Source organism: Ornithodoros turicata, chromosome 1 (genome assembly GCF_037126465.1).
Source record: "Ornithodoros turicata isolate Travis chromosome 1, ASM3712646v1, whole genome shotgun sequence".
Taxonomy (NCBI): Eukaryota; Metazoa; Arthropoda; class Arachnida; order Ixodida; family Argasidae; genus Ornithodoros; species Ornithodoros turicata.
The window spans coordinates 143,062,337-143,083,338 of NC_088201.1; the positions used below are offsets into that span (position 1 = coordinate 143,062,337).

At 50.2% G+C, this 21,002-nt stretch overlaps 1 protein-coding gene and 1 long non-coding RNA gene across 2 annotated transcripts in view; both read left to right on the top strand.

Annotated features, from left to right (window-relative positions):
* LOC135386310 (uncharacterized) overlaps positions 1 to 21,002 on the top strand; it is a 532,914-nt gene that overhangs the window by 63,950 nt on the left and 447,962 nt on the right. The gene's annotated exons all lie outside the window — the stretch shown is intronic.
* Positions 11,610 to 12,404, top strand: LOC135370255 (uncharacterized). The gene is made up of 2 exons (XR_010415271.1): positions 11,610 to 11,668; positions 12,229 to 12,404. It is a non-coding gene; the product is annotated as an uncharacterized LOC135370255 (long non-coding RNA).

Sequence of the window (21,002 nt, forward strand, 5' to 3'; positions counted from 1 at the left end):
TGTCCGATGCTACAAATGACTTTGACTATTCGCTCCTCTCTCCAGAGGTGGACGAAGAGGAAGCGGAAAGGGTCGTCTCGGAATTAAAGAAGGTTCTTTCCTGGGATCGCGAGGGTTGTGTCTCTGTGTCGGGCAAGCCCATCAGACACTCCTCCGTTTACGAACTCGTCAATTATTTGTTGCAACGTAAGACAGGAAAGAAACCTTCCTGGTTCCCCAAAGTCTCGAAACTATTGCGTCTGATTTCTCTACCCAAATCTCGCGAGCCTCAACAGCAGCAGCAGCAGCAGCAGGCCTCCATTGCGTGGACGACTTATGGAGGGATATGAGAAACCAGAGGGTGGTTTGGGGTGTGTGGAACGCTATAGAAAAGCGCATCACTTGAGCAAAAAGAAGGCTCTCGCCATTCTCAGAAAGCTGGATGCCTACACGCTCCACCATCCGGTCAGAAGAAAGTTTAATAGGAGGCGCATCATCGCGCTCAAGATCAACGACGTGTGGCAAATGGATCTCGCCGATTTTTCAAAATACAAGAGATTCAACGGTGGCTACCGCTACATTCTCGTGGCAATCGATTCCCTCTCCCGCTTTCTGCGCACCCTCCCGCTAAAGACGAAGCGCCCCGCCAAAATGAAAAGGGCCATGATAAGACTTTTTCGGGGAGGTAACGTACCTACACGCATCTTTTGCAACAGAGGCGGGGAATTCTACAACAAGACCGTCAAGGAGTATCTCTCACGAAAGGAGGTACACATGTATTCTACCTTCTCTCCAGTAATCAAAGCATCGCAGGCAGAGCGCGTCATACGCACTTTACGCGACAGAATATTCCGTTATTTTAGAGTAACGGGAAAATACCACTTCGTTTCCGCGCTTCCCAAGATCGTGCGCGACTACAACACCACCAAACACAGGACTTTGGGCATCAGCCCGTCTGAAGTCACGCCCGAAAACGAATTGGAGCTGTTCAATAAGATAAATGGGAAGCCCGTCGTACCCTCCGTGAAAAAGAAGCTCAAACTGGGGGATAAAGTGAGGGTCCTACTACACAGAAAAGGTTTTCATAAGAGCTCGGAAGGGAGTTGGTCGCCTCAGATTTTCACCGTCTCCCGCCTGAGAGACACCTCTCCTCCCGTCGTACACCTGGAAGATTACCGGGGCAAGGAAGTGGACGGATCTTTCTACCCGGAGGAGGTACTCGTCGTAACCCGAGACGCCAATCAGCCTTGGCCAGTAACGAAAGTGCTGAGAAAGAAGCAACTGAACGGTCAGAGCTTCTCCTTGGTTCGCTGGTTCGGTTACGACAAAGAACACGACAGTTGGGTTCCGAGCAGCGACGTGGTCAAGATTGGGAAATGATGTCAGACATCTACGTCCACCTGCTCTCGAATGCCAGCATGGATAAGTTTCCCTCGAATAAACTCAACGCCTTCACGGTAGCTTTCGATAGTCCGCTTCAGCTCTCGAATCGGTATAAAGTCGGTCTGATGGATCTCAGCATAAGTAACGATTTTTTAAATATCTGCTATGAAAGGCAAGATGCAAAAATCGAGGTTTCTTTCGAGGACACGGTGGAAGCCGGCAGAACTTTTCGTGTCACCTCGGATCTCGAGAGGGATTTGGGAAAAGCCCTTTCGGAATTCGACGTTTCTTTCGCGTACAATAAATCGCCATACGACTTCATCTTACCCGTGGACGTGAAAGCCGTGGAATTGGACCCTCGGCTCGCGCAAGCGCTCGACGCCTCGCTAGCGTCCCGCGAAGCAGGTCGTGCGGTGAAACCCCCCAAATTGAGCGAACGTGAAGCCACCTCCATCTTATTGGAGCACGCCGCACCCGTCGCTTTCGGCGACGTCACTCTGAATTCGGAAACCACGTCCCTACGGAACACACTCAACAAGTATTTCCAGACGCACAAGCTGGACGCCTCGCTAGAATTCGCGGATAACGTGTACTCTCTGAAAACACCGAAAGGGTTGCACGTACCGGAACCCTTTGTCAAGCTGCTACATCTCTCACCCGTCGAGGGACACGAAGAAACGCTACGCGTCTCTCTCCCCGTAGCGCGCCAATTTTCTTTCACGATCAAGACGAAAATTCCTCGATCTTTGCAAGTACATGTGCCTCCCGGCTATTATGCGATGCCGCATGCACTTCTAAATGCGATTAACCAGCGCGTAGGCGAACGCGCGCGCTTCAGCTTCGACGGAACTGAACAGAAATGTAAAATTCGGCTTTCCGAGGGCACCTCCACCCTAAGACTTTCCGAGTACCTGGCCGTGCTTTTGGGCTTCGAATCGCGTACCGTGTTCACGGGGGATGAGGATGCCACGAGCTCAGTCGAGGTACTCCTGGAATCCCCGTTTCACAACATAATCGTCTACACGGATATCGTGGAACCCACGTACGTGGGGAGTGGGAAAAATCCGATATTAAAAATACTACCCTTTTATTATGAGAAAGACAAGCACGTCGTCACCTACACGTTAGATAACATCCAGTATTTTAACCTGTCTCAATTCCAAATTCCCTCAGTGACGATCGTTCTCGCGGAAGAAACGGGAAGACGTTTGCCGTTGCGGTCCAAAGGCAGAACCAATCTAACGTTGCATTTCAAATATGTACCGTAATTCCCCCAAAATAATTCCCGTGTACACGGGACCCCTTTTCCAACGAGGGGGCGGTGTGTTGAGCAACATATCCAAGTTTATCGTTCCCATCTGGCAGCAAATGAAACCGATCGGCAAGAGAACGTTGAAGCGCTTGGCGCGGAATTTGGCCGATGGCGAAGGAATATCGCGCGCAGTAAAAAAGACGGCCATAGCAACGGGGAGAGACGTGCTGGATTCCATGGAGGGCTCTGGAAACAACAATGGGAAGAAACGCCGCAAACGACAACAAAAGGCGCCGACACACGACGCACCTGCAGATATCTTTGGTACGCCGCGAAGGTCACACATCCGCTGCGCGCGCTCCGTCATGACGTCAACGAAAGGAAAAATACAGACGCCGATCTGTCTAACGAGTGATGTGATGATATTCGAACCCCCTTCCATTCAATACGGCGTGGAAGATACTTCGTACCAACTTTTTTATCCGGTCAACGGAGTAAATAATTCCGTGATCGAGTTTTGTATTCAAAATTTGCAAAGGGCACACTTGGATCTCTACGGCAGTTTCGTGTCTTTGACCATGTGCATTGTTCGCGACGACGGGGAAGAAATGGACGAGAAAGATGTCGTTTTCCCAATAAACCACCTGTTGAGCGGCATGTTTAAGACGGTCACCGTTTATGCGAACAACAAACTCGTCAGTTCCAACGAGTTGTACGCCTACAGGAGTATTTTGGACGTCGTGCTTCATTCCACGCCCACGGCTCAAGAAACAGTGCACGCGGCCGGACTTTATGTCGAGGACGACGAACATTTAAAGGACTCGTCTCGCGGTCCGAAACAACGTTACGAAGCGACGAAGGGTGGAAAATACTTTAACCTGGTCGGTCAGATCAATACCGACCTGTTTCAACAGCCGCGCCTGATGGTACCTGCCGTCGAAATTCGCGTCGTTTTCCTATTAAACAACGACGAATTTAAACTCGTATCGGTCCCCAAAGACAAGAAAACGTACAATTACGAGGTGGACATTAAAGAAATGACGTTACACTTGAAAAAGGTGACGCTGGCACCTTCCCTATTTTTGGAATACGAGCGGCGGCTTCAGACCACGCTGGCCATCTACGTGTTACGCGGATTGGAAACCAAGGTGCGGAGCTTGAGTGCCGGGAGCTTGGACGCTCACTTTGAAATCGTTTACCCCGAAAGGGTACCTTCCAAATTATGCGTCGCCCTACTCGCCACGTCCGACTTTCTCGGCGACATCCAATCGAACCCCTACAAATTCCGTCATTACGACCTGTCTCATTCGATGCTCTCCGTGGATGGGCAGCAAGTGCGAGCCGAGTACGATTTTCAGAACGACCTCGTCAAAATTCCCTACTTTAACTTCTTGCAAGAACTGGGAGAGAAACATTTCAAGTATAGCTACGAGCGATTTAAAACGAACGGGTTCCTTCTCTACTTCAACTTGGACGTGGACAAGTGTTCTTCCCCTTCGCATTTGAACGAGTGGCGAAAAGGAAACGTTCGCCTGCAATTACGCTTTGCTAAAGCCCTTCCACACGCGGTCACCGTCCTCTTGATTTCCGAGTGTCCCAAGCTCATGTACGTCGACAAGGACCGTACGGTCACCTTCCCATAAGAAAAGATGTACGAGAGCGACATCTTGGAACTCGTGTCCCTGAACCCCCTCGCTTCCTCCATGCTGAGAGGCATTTGCGCTTCCGACGAAGCCTTCGTTTTACGCAAGCCCGGCTATTTAATCATCAATACGGAAGAGCGAAGAAGGCACGGGCAGCACTGGGTGCTCTACTTGAAAAACTACGACGGGTCTGCCGTGTTTTTCGACAGCTACGGACTTCCCCCCATCGAAGCAAACCTTCGAAGGACTTTACCTGTAGTGGACTAGTATAACGACAAGTGTATTCAATCGCCTTTTTCGCCTTACTGCGGGCTTTTTTGTATCTACGTAGCCACGCGCATGTCGAAACGCTACAGCTTGAAAAGTTGTGTATCCATGTTTTGCTGTAACCTCGAAGAGAATGACGAAACGATAAAACGTCTCCTCGTGAGCGAACTCGTTTCGTAAAAAATAGACTATTTATTTATTCACGACATACACAAGACCCTTGCGAGACGATCTTCCAACGTGCTGACCCGACGCTCGCCGTCGTCGCCGGTGTGCACCGTGACGTCGAGGGATGTGTGGAGAAGCCAGTAGCGACGGACGATAGGCCGGTTGAAACCCGCGTTGATGAGACACGGGTCGACTGTCTCTCCTCGTCTATACTTTTCCAGCAGCTCGAGCTTGTAATCTACGAAACGCTTCATTTTCTTTGCAATCTTCCCACTGACGGCGAACAGACGTAAGGGTATCGTCTTGAGAATTGAGCGAAAGTCTCCCTCGCAGCTATCGCCGTGAATATAATCGCGTAATCGCAGTAAGTCCCGATACATTCGTGTTTGCACAAAGGTGGCGAACCTCTGCTCGGGCGTCATCATGACTGAGACGGAATGAGAGTAGACAACCTTTTTTTTATTTCTCGTTACACATGAATTAGGCTCCAGCTTTGGTTTCGTAGCCGGGAAGGCAGCCCAAATACGGACGAAGGCTCGAGTCTAACCAATGGCTGGGGTTTCTCGACCAGAGTCCACCGCAACGACAGGTAGTCAGTTGATCGCCGATTCGCAAAAAGGTCTTTGGAGGAGGCTTGAAGGTTAGGACCAGGGGCAGATCTCCCGTCAGTAGCCATTCGTAATCTGTAACGAAAGGAGTGTAAGAAACGCGTGTTTTTTAAACTCAAACACACACACGTACAATCTTCTTCAGTCACAGAGTGACACTGATGGTCCATCTTCTCCATCTTCCTTCAATAGTCGAAGTCCTTCGCAACGTACGTCGAACGGTACCGTCCGACAGCCGAGAAACGGGCGAATCAATCGGTCCGTCCAATGCTTTTGCTCTGAAAAAATGTGAACGATTATAGAACGTATTAAAAAAATAACGAGGAAGCGTACCTTTGGACCACAATCCACCGCAATTGGTGCAGAAGAAGCGGGCGCTGCCAATCTCCCGAAATATGTGAGGCGGGAAAAAACCGACTTCACGCGCAGCAAAAGTGTTGTACACTGGAAACGAAACTCTTCAAACATTTCGACGATGATGATGACGTCATGGATATTACTTACGAGGATCTACCAAGCTGATCATGATGGAATGACGATCGACCATTCGCTTCGACATTTATAGTAAAGCTTTGCCTCTCACTCTCTATGACGTCACTGAACGTGTCTGAACATGTTTGGACGTGTCTGAACATGTTTGGACGTGTTTGAACATGTTGTGACGTGTGTAGACACGAACCCCGCAATACGAAAAACGTCACGCAGTACGAATTAGATTGGTGGTTAGTGTGTCGCGCCCAGTGTAGAAGGATCCTGGGTTCGAATCCCACTCTGGGTCTTCTTGTCGTCATGTACAAGTCGTCCCAGAGTGTTAGCTAGAAATTAGTGTAATGTTTTATTCAACGTCGATGGTATTATCATTGTCATATGCGACATCGCAAAAAGGCGCGAAAGACGGAAGGCGGGGTGGTCAAAGTACAGACGACACCGTCGCAATGCGAGGAGGAGGAGAGCGGTGTAGCGACTATAAAAGGTGCGCTGGTTCTACGACGATTGACAGGAAGCCCACGAGGGGCATCCATCCATCCACGACACGAAGCATTTCGTGGAGCAAAATGTAAGTTGACCATCTCTGCTGTGAGAGTGTATTCTATGTATGACATTGTTTTTCAGGAACCGATAGCCGCTGTCACCGCATGACACTGAACACAGGAACTCATCCCATCCTCTCTCATCATCAATCTCAAGCGTTCCTCAACTGAAGGGAAAAGTGAGCATTGTTTCGTGAGGGGGAATCTCGTACTGATTTTGTTTGACCGCAGTGCCGCGCTGTCTCGTATGTCAGTACGACCCCATCGATGCCATGCTCGTGGCCGTAGAAAGAGAGCACGAAGCTAGAATAGAGAATCTCGGTAATAGCCCAGTCGTCCTTTCAGATGACGACGACGACAGAGACAGTAGTCCGCCTTTCGTAATACCTGAAACGGACGACGACGAACCCCTAGATGGACATGACAATGCAGACGAATTGCTCATGTGGGAAGGGGATCAGTCGTATGCAGATTTCATTCCTCTGTCTGGTAGGGTTCGAGATGAATCACCAGATGCAAGCCCAGAATTTCGAAACGAAGCTGAGCCTGTCCAGGGTCGTAGAATCGTTGAATTGAGAGAACACGTCGTAGAGAATCATCCCTCCGTCACGGAGAGACGATTCCTTCCTTTTTTTGTCACAGATGAGGCATTTGACGGAACGGCTACTAGGTACACGCTTCTCTGTTCCCCGCACGACGACAACGTCGACGATTTGCGACTCTATCTACCGAGCATAGCTCCAGTAATCATGCGCGTCCTCGAAGCTTATCCCATGCCTTTCAAATTTTGTCTGTGCTCGAAGGCGCTCATGGTTAAGGACGAAGCCGACGGGTTGACTTCGCATCTCCTTCACGTGAACCTTCACATGAGAGTCGTTCATAACCGCCAAGAAATCGAAGGCGCGATAAATGCTGCCATCGCAGAGTCCTCGCAACGCGTTGAAAACTATGCGAGAGAAGGGTCTGGTTTCACCTCGAACGACGTCCAATGTGTCGACTTAAAACTAACGCGCTTAAAACCGAAGCGGATTGGATGCACGATCGAGCTTCCCGAGCTGCTAAAGAGAAAAACAAAGACTCTCACAAACGTCAAACTTCCGTCCAATCACGAAAACGAGTGTTTCAAGTATAGCGTGCTGGCACTGTTACATCCTTTGAGGAGCAAACCAAACCTGCATGTAAGATACCACAAGTACATGAATCCTTCCCATCCGGAGACGCGCGTAACGTACTGGCCGCCCTGCTTCCCAGTCACTTACGAAGACATTACCCTGTGGGAGAGAAAAAACAAAATCTCCGTCTACATCTACGTGTTCGACGAGCAGACGAGTTCGATATCTACCGGACGGGTTCTCTGCACGCTCTATAAGGATAAAGTCCACCTGCTCGAGGTTAGGGAGCATTTCTATGGGATCCGAAAATTTAGCACTTTCATGGGACGAAGTGACTACTTTTATTGCGAGAAATGCACGTCCGGTTACGGAACGAGAGAGGCATTGCAGCAACACGAACATCTGTGTTGAGACGTAAACGAAGTGATTCTCGAAATGCCAAAAGCGGGGGAGTGTGTCTCCTTCAACAATATACAGTACATGCATCCCTATCCCTATTTCGCGGTGTTGGACACGGAGAGCGTTTTGGAAAAGGACGCGCTCGTGAAGAACGCCTCAAGTGTGCACAGGATGAGCTCGTATAGCATTGTGCTAGTGAGAAGTTGTGATGGGAAAATAATGGACGTAGATGGCTATTTGGGACCCAACGCGGCAGAGAAATGCTTGCTCTCGCTCAAGCGATTTAGTGATCAAATCGATAGGTTGAACAGTTGTCCCGCGCCGTTGGTCATGAGTATGGAAGACCACTTTCGGCACGCGAGCGCTACACACTGCGAATTTTGTGGAATCGAATTTAACCGACATACGCGGAAGGTGTCGCATCACGACCACACCCGCTTCGTAGAGTCTGGTTCTTCGAATTTTGTCGCGACGCTGTGTGATACGTGTAACCTTACGTGTCGTAATACCAAAGAACTCGTCGTGTGCGTGCACAACCTGCAGTACGATTTGAGCTCCCTTCTCCGCCACATGCACGTTCTAAATCTGGGCGAGCCGTGGATCTTAGCTTCGAGCTCGGAAAAGATAAGAGGGTTCAACATTGGCGATCTCCATTTCCGCGATACCACGCAGTTTTTCAACCTCTCCTTGTCGAACCTGGTGGAAACCCTGCTCGCCAGCGGTGGTGAAAGCGCGTTTCATTGTACCCGTCAAATGTTTGGTGACCGTTTCCGACTTCTCCTCAGGAAGGGCATTTATCCGTACACCTTCGTCGACAGTTTCGAAGCGTACAATTTGCCCGCACTACCGCCAAAGGAAGCTTTCAAAAGCGACCTGAACGACCAAGAGATCACGGACGAGGACTATCAGTACGCCCTCGAGATTTTCGAATTGTTCGAATGTAAGAACCTAGGCGGTTACACGCGTCTCTACGTCACGCTCGACGCCTGTCAGCTCTGCGACGTCGTACTGTATTTCAGGAAGATTGCGCTAGAGACGGATAGGTTAGATATCCTACGCACAGCGTCCCTCGCCAGTTACGCGTGGAGCAGCGCTCTGAAGCTCACCAAAGTCAAATTCGAGCTCATGAGCGATTGCGAGATGTACGAAACGATCGAGAAGGGAATCAGGGGAGGCATTTGTAACAGCTTCCACAGATACTGTCGGGCTAATCACGAGGGGTGCGACGATTACGATCCCCAGCAAGAAAAGACTTTTATCCAGTACCTCGACGTGAACAGTTTGTACCCGTACGCGATGACTTTCCATCTCCCGACAGGTGGTTTTGAGTGGGTGGATCCTTCGAGGTGGAGCGAGATCGATTTTCTCAACATTCCTCACGATTCGGAAGTGGGTTACGTGTACGTGGTAGACTTGTCATATCCCGAAGAACTGCACGCGCTCACTAGGGATTTTCCCCTGGCACCCGAACACAGGTGCGTGGACGAGAACGAACTCTCCCCTACCAACGTCACCTGAAAGATGCGTTGGCGCTGAACGCCCCTTTCACAACGAAACTCTTGCTGACGTGCTACGACAAAGAACGCTACGTCGTTCATTATGCACTGCTCGCTCTGTACGTGAGGTTGGGCATGAAAATAAAACGTGTTCACAGCATCCTCTCGTTCCGCCAAGACAACTTTTTGCGAACCTTCGTGCAGAGAAACGTCGCGTTGAGGAATGCCGCGAGCACGAAATTCGAGCGACTTCTGTACAAAACCATGTCGAACAGCACGTTCGGTAAGTCGATACAAAATGTGAGACGGATGAAAAAGTATGCCCTAGCCTACGACAAAGAAAGCGCGCTCCGAAAAGCTAGCTCCGTCGACAGTCAGCATTTTCACATTCTGAGTGATAAGTGCATCTTGTACGAGATGAAACAACGCCGCATCAAATGCACGCACCCCCTTTACATGGGCTTTGCCATTCTTGAAATATCCAAAGTCCGAATGTACAGCTTCATCTACGAGTCACTCTTTTCTCGCTTGACATGTCCAGTGCAAGTGATCTATAGCGACACGGACAGCGTAATTTTTTCTCTCATGTGTGAAAGTGTGGAAGAGCAGCTGATGAAGATTGAGAGTGAGTTAGATCTGTCTTCCTATCCGCCGGACAACCCACTTTTCAACGACGAGCACGCGAATCAGATGGGGTACTTCAAAGACGAGACGGGGGGCGGAGTTATTCAGGAAGTCGTAGCCGTCCGAGCGAAAATGTACAGCATTCTCTTGGCTGGGACACACAAACAGATCGCGAGAGCCAAAGGAGTTAAGAAAGACGTGGTGAGGAAACATTTATTGCACGAAGTGTACCGAGATTCTCTGTTCAATGAAAAGGCGGTCTCTCAGAAGCAGTGCACCATCCAGAGTATAAAGCAAACGATGTACACCATTTCGAGACTCAAGAAGAGCTTGGTCCCCTACGACGACAAACGCTATCTCGTGGATGCCGTACACTCCTTCCCTTATGGGAGCTGCGAATACGGTAAGCTTTCCTAGTGTTTTGACGCGTATCGCATTACGATAGTACTCCCTCTTTGTGCAGCACCGGAAAACCCGGAAGAGGGCCCGAGACCGTCGACGTCAGGCATCGAGTAACCGCGGAACAAAGAGCTGCACGCGCATGTAATCGAGAATAAAAGTTCTAGTCGAGACATGCTTCTCTCTTTCTCTCTCTCGCAGACAGGAGAAGCACGGGACATCGTGGCAGTGTGGTAGCGGAATGGGTGTACGAAAAGAATTACCATTCCGTCATCGTGCTGACGCAGTGACCCGCGCAATGACGGCGCTGCGATGAAGATCCCCTTTTCTGGCACGTCTGATCTCACGAACGCAGCATTACGAGATGATCAGACAAGGGAGGGAGGGTGCAGGCATCTATTGACCAAGTCCTTTGTATGTATTCAATAAAGATGTTTCAGTGAAAGAACACACAGAGTCTCGTCAAAGTTATTTGGACTGTTTAATGCGTTGCATGTCAATAACCAATCGGTATTTCAATAAATCAATGACAAAGTTGACGATATAGACTGCTTGCAAATGTCGCTGCTTCCGTAGGGCGTGCTTAATATGAGCGATGGCACGAGCGAGAAGGTCCACGATGTCTGCAGCGATGTAGTTGAATTCTGCGTTGGCCAAGCTCACAAATTCGCTCATTAGTCCCAGGGGTCCGTCTGCAACCGTTATGCAAACGTTCTTGTAACGGGCGTAGATCCGACGCACCATCTCCTGCAGCGGCCCCGGCGAGATCTCTCCTATATTGCCAAAGCCTACCATGTCTGTCACGTAGCGAAAAGCAGTGATGACGAGCTCGTTGCGGGGACTTTCGCCGTTGAAACATTCCTTCTCCACTTCTTCCCAAGAAGCGTGGGTGTGGGAACAATTTTGTAAAGAGTGGTAGCTGAACATCTTCACGTAGTGATGACGCGAGCGCTGTGCGCGCTGCCTTTATCGAGATAAACGCGCGCGCAAAGAAAACGGAAGTGAAACTCAGAAGCCACCCGTCGCCGCTAGGAGCGCACGCGCAGCAGAGAGCCGAAACAGAAAACACCCGCGGCCGGCGCAGAGGGAGCTGCGCGCGCGCGCATGCGCGGACGGGTGGAGCAGAGGGCGCGCGCGCATCCATAGCTGCCGCTGCGCGTCGCCTCTCTCAGTTTCTCTCGGACCGTCGCGGAAGACGGACGTGCGCTCCGCGCGCTCGCTCACTTTCTGGCTGGATCTCGTAGAGAGCAGACGTGTGTTCTCCGCGCTCGCTCAGTTTCTGCGTGGAAGTTGCCGCGGGGGAAAAGGTGAGCGATTTGACGCGCTCCTTTTCTCGTATGTTTACCGTGTTTAGCGGTGACCGCGCTCGTGTTAAGCCTTTTCTCGCATGTTTAGACTTGTTTTGCGGTGTCCAAGCCTGTTGACGCATGTTTAGCGATGTGTGGTTCCCGCCTTGTGTTAGCTGCATAGTGTTGGGATTAGGCCTAAGCGATCGCCCCCGTAAGCCTCTTTCCTCGTATGTTTGCCGTGTTTAGCGGTGACCAACGAGTGATTTGACCGCGCTCGTGTTAAGCCTTTTCTCGCATGTTTAGACTTGTTTTGCGGTGAGCAAGCCTTTTGTTCGTGTTGACGCATGTTTAGCGATGTGTGCCCAGTGGTTCCCGCCTTGTGTTAGCTGCATAGTGTTGTGACGTTGAGGTTAGGCCTAAGCGATCGTCCCCGTAAGCCTTTTTCCCCGATGTGTACTGTTTTCTCCGTGCTGTTTTAGCAGTAGCGGTTAGACCTTTTCTCTCGCATGCCTAGACTTGCTTAGCAGTGCTGTCATTTTTACCTGCCGCTAGTATCTTGTTCTGTCTTTCTCGTCTAGAGCTATGATGGTGGCGCCATCTGGTGTGATGCCTTGCAACTAAGTGGCCACCTGTCGTCGATCTCTGCAACTGCTGGGTGCAAACTACCAACATGGCGGACGCTGGTCACTCGGGTGTTGCGGAGCGGCTTCTTCACCGCGGCATCGTTGATTTTCGAATAAATTGTTTCTCTCCACTCTATTTCTATCTTTTTATTTTATTTTCTGCCTATTTTTTTATTTTTTATGACCACGATTATCCGGAAACGCACAACTGGTCTGGACGCGAGATAGACATTCCCCAATTAGTGTGATGGCTCCCTGGAGGGTGCTGATTAACGTGGGGGGTCCCAATTAGCTCTAATTGCTAATTAATGGCGTCCGGACGAAGATGTGCGTTTCCGGATAAACGTGTTCAGTACTTACTACTGTCCTCCTACCTCGCAACCTGCATTTGTTTCATTATTACATGGCGCACTGTGCGAAGGAATTGGACATGCCTGCTTTGACATCACCTGTTACACTATTTGGAATAGGCTCCGTGCACTTGTTATGTGGGTGGCGCCATCTAGCGGGAGCGGAACAAACAACTGGAGTAGCAGGAAGTGGAACGTGAAACCGTGATAACAGCGTGTCGGCTACCTGCTTTGGCTAATGTAATGGCAGGATCGTCAGAAATGCGAATACGGTGCGGATTGCAAGCTCTCTCCGGTGAAGAAGACTTTTTCCGAAACGGAATAAGTCGGACATAACCCAGACAACATGCATTGTCGCAGGAACGTCCCAAAAACGTCCCTACGTCCTTCGCTCCACCGGGGACATTCAAAGCACATCCATCGGACATGCGTTCGTAAGACGTCCTACGCGCGGCCCCAGAGAACGGGAAGAATGGGAGTACGGAATGGTTGTCGGAGGAGAGGGTGTGAGAGAGAGGGAAGCGATGGTAGCGCCATCTATGTGGAGCTGTGCATATGTATATGCAAGCCAAACGCTGCTTAGCTCCGCGCCAGTCGTTTGAACCGGAGAGCTATCGTGACTCATGAGGTTGTGTTCCAGCAATGTGCAAGCGCAGCAAGTTCCAGCAATGTGCAGTAAGTGTATATGTTGAGTCCTTTGCTATACGTTACATTGTACACCGTTGCATTGTTGAACAGTGGCCACTTCAAATAAAGCGAATACAACGCGTTATTTCTTGGTGTGGGCTGTGACTCACATCACCCACGCGTTCCTTCACAAGTTGCTATAACTGGTATGAAGAAGTGTAGGCAAAGAGTTCATCGTCAGGTAAAGCGGGCAGTTCAAGAAAGCTTATCTCGTATTCACCCGTCATCAAGTCCTCCACACCATTTCACCCTCAGTGCACCTCTTCAATATGAACCTCGTCCTATGTCCTTAGATCATGTTGACACTATTGCTTCGTCTCAGTACGGTTCTGGAGTGTCAACGCTGCTGCCCTTACTTTCGCGCGGCAATCGCTCCGCATTTGATGATAGGGCAGTGGAATGGGGCTTTTCTCATTTCAAGAGAGCGATGAAAGTTGTGCAGTAACTAGCATTTTTTCGCCGCCAAGCTTCGACGAACCACTGAAAGCCTCGGCGCTCGAATCGGCCGTTACACATTTGGACTTAACTAAACTTCTGAACGTTTTACGGACGGTTCCCTGTCTTTGTGAGGTTTCAGTGTGTGCGAGGACCTGCTACGAAGTCCCCGTGCTGCTTCCGGAGTAGAGCAGATGGGAGGTGGAAAGTATTGCCATTTATTGTAAAATGAGGCACATTTCATTCATGCAGAAACGTGCCTTCAGTTTTGAATGAAACTACTTTGCAAAGTACTGTCACAGTATAGCAACAGCCCCCTGTTTTTAATAATAATAGTAATTTTTATTAGTGCCCAAGAACGGCCGCTAAGGCCACGGTGTTTACTGGTGGAAGAGATATATGTATATTGGAATTGAATAAATCTTTATGTACTTTTTAGATTTGTTGTGCAATATAACTGAACGTAAACGATATTCAGTGCAGAATTGTACTCGATGATTTCTGAAGTGAGGCATTGGCATAGAAGGTGGCTTACAGATCTGGTATATATTTTCTAAATGACTAAGCAACCTACTGCCGCGAAATATCTCGCGCAAGTTAAGCGTCAGGCCGGGTACCCCACAAACGCAAACTGCATTTAGGGAGCTTTCGTCTTTTTACAGTAATGTGCTCTAGGGTGATTTCATGACGCATCAGCTAGGGTGGTCCGGTCGACCTCTCCAATTTTTTTCTTTCAAAAATATATTGAAGCCTTGTCCCGAGGAGGCAGACTGGCACTGGAAGTAGTTGAAAATAATTGGTGGTTATTTTTTTACTGAATTATGATTCAGATGTGGCATTTTGAGCGCTGCTCTTCCTACGAAGTTTGACGCCGCGTATCTTCATAACTATTCAACATATTCAGCGTTTTTGTTTTTTACATATTGTCAGGGGAGGGTAGCATTGTATTCTAAGTTCTGAAGATGCTAAGGTTTGCCTTTTTGGAGATAAAAAATCGCACAGTTGCCTCATTTGTAAAATATGGTACGTTTTGGAACCTCACTAGTCATCTCCCAATTGTGATACCCGAAGGTAATCTATATCATTGTGTTCGTCTCGAAATGCCCTTTCGTCTTATAGCAAATACATTGTATTGTGATTTGGGGCAACGCGTCCAACAGTTATTTTTTTTTTGTGAGGGGTGTTTACCGAAAATGCGTAAATTCGACTGCGCGCACCCCGTTCATCCCCACTCGTGACAACTTTCATATTACTCACAAACGTTCTTCATGACGATCAAAATATCACATTAAAAAATTTGATTCAGAGGTGGGAGAAGTTACATTCGTAACGCAACGCCATTCTCAAATTAACTTCGACCATGTCTGAAGCAATTGTTTATGTGGTGTTTTGAGTCGTCATGAAGAACGTTTATGAGTAAAATAAACCATGTCACAAGTGGGAAGATGTTGGAAGGTCGAATTTACGAATTTTCGGTAGACACCCCTAATAAAAACACTGTTGGGCTCGTTGCCCCAAATCACAATACGATGTACTCGCTATAAGAAAGGGCATTTCGAGATTCTTCGATTCAGGCATTAGATTTCTCTTCTGTGCAGATAACTTCCTGGGATCACAACTCGGAGACGACTAGTGAGGTTCCCAAACCGTACCACATTTTACAAACGAGGCAACTTTGCGACATATTATCACCTACGCAACCTGTGTCGATAACAAGCGCGTCGGTCACGGGTACGCCCATCTGGAAGAGGGCGCTGATTGTGTTAAGCGGGGCCGGTGGGAAGTTGAGGCAGTTGTTACTCTGGGAGTATCGGCCGTATTCGTTGTCAAAGGTATGGAATAAATCCTTGTTTGTTATTTGAACATTTTGCCTGCTGTGTCTTCCTCGGCGACGGAGCGGACGGACTGACGCCCCGAGGTTGTGGAAACACGGGTTTCGACAACTGCCGCCCAACGTTTGGGGGCACAGTTCGACCGTTCGACAGCGAGGAGGACGCAGCACGCGTTGTTCATTTTTCGTTTGGTACGTTTTTTTCTCTTTTCTTTTCTTTCATTCAGGACCCGCCGGTTTGTTTGTATTCTTTTTCCGGGGAGTCATTTTTTTTTCTTTTTTGAGCTATCGTTTTTGTTTCGAGTGTGTTTGAGTTGTTTTGAGTGCTTCAGAGCTCCCACTCGGTGCCCAAGCCCCGGAGCCGATGCAGTATTCGCCGCCGCGAGGCCGATACGACCTCCGGAGCGGAAAGAAAGGCCTTGCACTGCAGCGGTCCCGTTCGCAGGAGCCGCTGGTATCGGGAACCTCGGCGCCTTCGGACCCGAAAGGACCAGCCCAGGGCAAAGGGGCACATGCAGTGCCTCCGTCCCAAGGTACGTTGACTACGGTACCTGCAGTGCTGCAGTTTGACTCCGCTATAACGACAGAACTCTTGTCACGCATGACGGAGTTATGTTCATTGGTGGCGCAACGTCTTGATGCCGGGTCGGTTTCGCCGCCGCAGGCACAAGCGCCCCTACGACTGAATTTACCGGTCCCTACCTTCTCAGGGTATACCGACAAAAAGTCGGTCGCAGACTTCTTGGATGACCTTGCAGCCTATCAGACTGGTATGGGAATCTCAGATGAAGTCCTGATACAACGCATCCTGCAGGTTGCTTCGATCGGAGACGCCGCTCGCTGGCTTCGGCTGCAGTCGAGGTTTACGTCCGTTCAGGACTTTCAGAAGCGGTTTAAGAGCGAATTTCTTCCCCCGGATTACGAATATCGTGTCCTGGAGGAGCTGCATAAGCGTACTCAGCATCCAGATGAGACCTTAGCAGAATTCGTTCGGGCCTTGCAAGACCTGTATAGCAGAGCTGGACCTACTGCTACAGAGGAGCAGCGTGTGACACGGGCTATCCGTCAGTGTCATCCTCGCTACAGGCCCTATCTTCGAGCCCATCGCTTTAATAGCCTTCAAGCGCTGGCGCAAGAGGCCCGCACAATTAAGGTGACCTCTTAGCGGAACTCCAGTATCGGCCCCCGCCGCCGCCTGAATTGGCGTTAGAACCGCGCTGTGCGTGGCCAGCGGGAGCAGCCTCGGTTGAGCGCCCACATGCAGTGGGACTGGATGAGCACAACCGCAATTATTATGCGGAGCCATCACGCCGAGCACCTGATCCCTTCCGTTATGAACAGAGGGCGATCCCCGCCGGAACGAGCCTTGGCAGACCCGTCCTGTCCCATAATCATGGGCAACCGGGCTATTTAGCTGGCGAAACCCCAAGGAGGCCGCAGGAGCAGCGGCATGTTCCGCGGCAGCAACGCAGAATGCCAGCCGGCTGTTGGACGTGCGGCAGCCCTGACCACTTTCGTCGGGACTGTCCGCAGCAAAGACCAAACCCCCGTAATGTGCCAACGGGAAACGGTCGCAACCGACGCCGGTAAACAATCGCTCAGCGACGTCGGCTATCTGCCGAAAGAGCGAACGAACGGTTACAATCCGTGACCCTGATAATTCAGAAGCTGGCTTTGCAAGCAGCAAGAAAAAAGGAGACGCCTTAGCTCCTTTTGCACTTTCCGTCCGAGATAACATCGAGGACAAAAAACCGAACATCGCTGTTCGAATTTTGGGGAGAGATTACATCGCCCTTATCGACACGGGAGCCACAGTCTCCCTTATCGGCGATTGTGTTTACGAGCACTGCGCATAATGGAATGTGGAATTGCAATCCACAGATGTCACTTTACACCTTGCTTCCAATGACGTGATTCCAGCACAAACTGCAGTTGTGCTCTGGCTTCGCTTTGATGGAAGACGACGAAAGCAGCGCTTTGTCCACCTTCCTGGCCTGGCAGTGCCCGTTATCCTGGGCAGAGACTTCATCATCCGGCAGAAATTTGTGCTGGACCTGCCCAATGGAGGATACATTTACCACGGATCGTCAGAATTGTTTTCCTTTTGCCGTGCCACAGGACAGCAGTTCAGCTAAGCAAGCTGCAGCAACGTCCGTCGAACCGTCCCCGCTCCCGACTGTCTTGGGGTCATTCCATGGTCCCGAGGAGGAGTGCCGTCAGCCTCAACAAGTACTGCGGCACTCTGGCGATGTCTTCACGGAAAAACCCGGTAAGTCGTCTGTGTTACAGCATAGTATAGACACGGGTAACGCTAGGCCCTGGCGTTGTAATCCGAGACCATTGAGTGTGCATAAGCGTGCTTTGTTAGACGCTGCTCTTGATGAAATGCTCCAAACCGGTGCAGTTCAAAGGTCCCAGAGCCCTTGGGCGTTTCCTGTCGTCCTGGCTCCGAAACGTGATGGTACGGCTAGGTTATGCGTCGACTACCGTCGACTTAACGCAGTAACTGTAAGGGACTCTTACCCCTTTCCGTCCATCGAGTCTATTATGTATTCCCTGGGCAACGCTACAGTGTTTTCAACGCTTGATTGTAGTAGAGGGGTTTTGCAAATCCAAGTTGCCCCGGAGGATGTCCCGAAAACAGCCTTTACCTGTCATAGGGGTTTGTTTGAGTTTGTACGGATGACTTTCGGTCTGTCTAACTCTCCCGCCAGTTTGCAACGGCTAATAGATACCGTATTGGGGGATGCGAAGTATAACTTCGCGATGGCGTACATGGATGATGTCGTAGTGTTTTCCAGAAACTTTCAGGAACACTTGAAACACCTGTCAATCGTCCTTGCAAGGATGAAGCAGGCGGGGCTAACCATCAACTCCCGCAAGGTGCAGCTGGCATCGCCTAGAATCAGCCTCCTCGGCTTCATGGTGGACGGAGGAACCATCAGCCCTAGCGATGACAAGCTAAAGGCGATCATGGAGTATCCGGTTCCCGGTAACGTAAAAGTCTTGCAGCGTTTTTTGGGCATGGTTGGTTTCTACAGATAATTCATTCCTAATTGCGCTGAGTTAGCGCTGCCGCTTAATCGGTTGTTGTGCAACGATACACCCTGGCAGTGGGGAGAGGAGCACGAAATATCATTTCGAGCTCTTTCTCACGCAATTGCTAAGACGGCCAGGTTATATTTGCCTGACCTGAACAAACCGTTTGTAGTGCAAACAAATGCTAGCGATTATGGTGTTGGCGCAGTTCTCTTGCAGGAGCATGACGCTATTCCCTGTCCAGTGGCTTTTGCAAGTCGCACGCTGAATCCGGCAGAACGGAATTACTCCGTCACGGAAAAGGAATGCTTGGTGATCATCTTCACTCTCAGGAAGTTTGATCTGTACCTGGACGGCACCACTTTCACCGTCCAGACTGACCACCAGGCACTTGCTTAGCTGCAGCGGCTCCGCAACCCATCTGGACGTCTTGCCAGGTGGGCCCTGACGCTACAAGGCTACTCCTTCAACGTGGAGTACAGGCGGGACTCGACGAACGTGGTAGCAGACGCGCTTTCCCGTGCGCCTCTACCGGAGGGGGGAGAGGAAGGCACTGAGACGCCTTCTAAACTGCTGGCAGCAGCACGAGTGGCACGAGACGTATCTTCGTCTTGGGGCGTCTAGAGCAGCTCCTAGACGCTCAGAGAGCGGACGGCCTTTGTCAGCGGGTGTCTCAATGGTTAGCTGAGCAGGACTCGGCAGACACGGGAACGACTTACGGACGGCACGATTCCTATCTGCTAGTCGAGGATGGCATCCTGTTCAGACACATACCCCAGGCGGATGACGATGACGGCTCATCCCCATTCAGAGTCGTGGTGCCACGGAAGTTGCGTAAGTCTTTCATACGTTACTTTCATGATTCGGCCTTGGCAGGCCACAGCAGTGGCAGGAAAACTTGTGAAAAGTTATGTCGTGTTGCGACATGGCTAGGAATGAGGCAGGATGTAACTAAGTATGTTCGCACTTGTCCCGTATGCTAGAGAGCAAAACCTCGTGGTGGTTTACCCCCTGGGCCCTTACAGCCTATTCAGAGCAATAGGCCCTGGCAAATAGTTGCTTGTGATGTGATGGTACCATTTCTCCGTAGTCCTAGAGGTAACCAGTATTTGTGGCTACTGATCATTTCACGAAATGGGTTGAGCTGTTTCCTCTCAGGACGCTGACTTCCCAGAGAGTGTGGGAAAGACAACTCGACACCTTTTGCCGGTTCGGGTTTCCTGCTCATCTCATCACAGATAACGGTACCTACTTTACAAGTAAGGTGTTCTCAGATTCTTGCGCTGTCTTAGGCATTCAGCACAAGAAGATTTCCCCATATCACCCTCAGGCTAACATTACCGAACGTGTTAATCGGAACCTGAAAATGATGTTGGTTGCTTTTACTAGTCAGCACCACCGTGATTGGGATCTTCGCCTGGGTGAACTCGCGTTCGCTACACGGACAACAGTAAACAGATCTACAGGCTTCACCCCGGCTACAAGACAGGCACCCCCCCCCCCCCCCGACAACCGATTGCCCTGACCGAGGATGAGAAACTTCTACTGTGCCCCGTCTGCGGGGTGCCCGAACTTCATCGTGCTGCCCACCGCCGTGATCCCCTCCACCGAGCCAAGATCGACGCACTGAGAGAAGGCAGGAGGACTGCCTCAGACGTAGCAGCGGCAGTGGCTGTCCTCCAGCGGCACCGCCCGGACCTGCTCCAGAGACAGGAGTCCCAGCGATCCCCGACGACGTTGTGCTGGACATGCCCGATGTGTGAGGGCCGTATGTACTTGGACTCGGACTTGGAGTATCGCGACCTGTGTCGATAACAAGCGCGTCTGTCACGGGTACGCCCATCTGGAAGAGGGCGCTGATTGTGTTCTTGTATATGATATAAAGCGGGGCTGGTGGGAAGTTGAGGCAGTTGTTACTCTGGGAGTATCGGCCGTATTCGTTGTCAAAGGTATGGAATAAATCCTTGTTTGTTATTTGTTGTTTGTTATTACCTTTTGCCTGCTGTGTCTTACTCGGCGACGGAGCTGACGGACTGACGCCCTGAGGTTGTGGAAACACGGGTTTCCACACACCTCAAACGCAAACCTTACAATCCTCAGAACTTAGGATGCAATGCTATCCACCCCTGACAATACGTGAAAAAACAATCAGCTGAATATGGTAAATAGTTATGAAGATACGGTGCGTCAAACTTCGTAGGAAGCGCAATGGTCGAAATGCCCAAATCTGAATGATAATTCATTAGAAAATAACCACCAATGATTTTCAGGTATTTTCAGCGCCAATATGCCTCATAGGGAAGAGGCTTTAATGTACGTTTGTAAATAAAAAAATTAGAGAGTTCGACCGGACCACCTTACCTGATTCGGCGTGAAATCACCCTGTA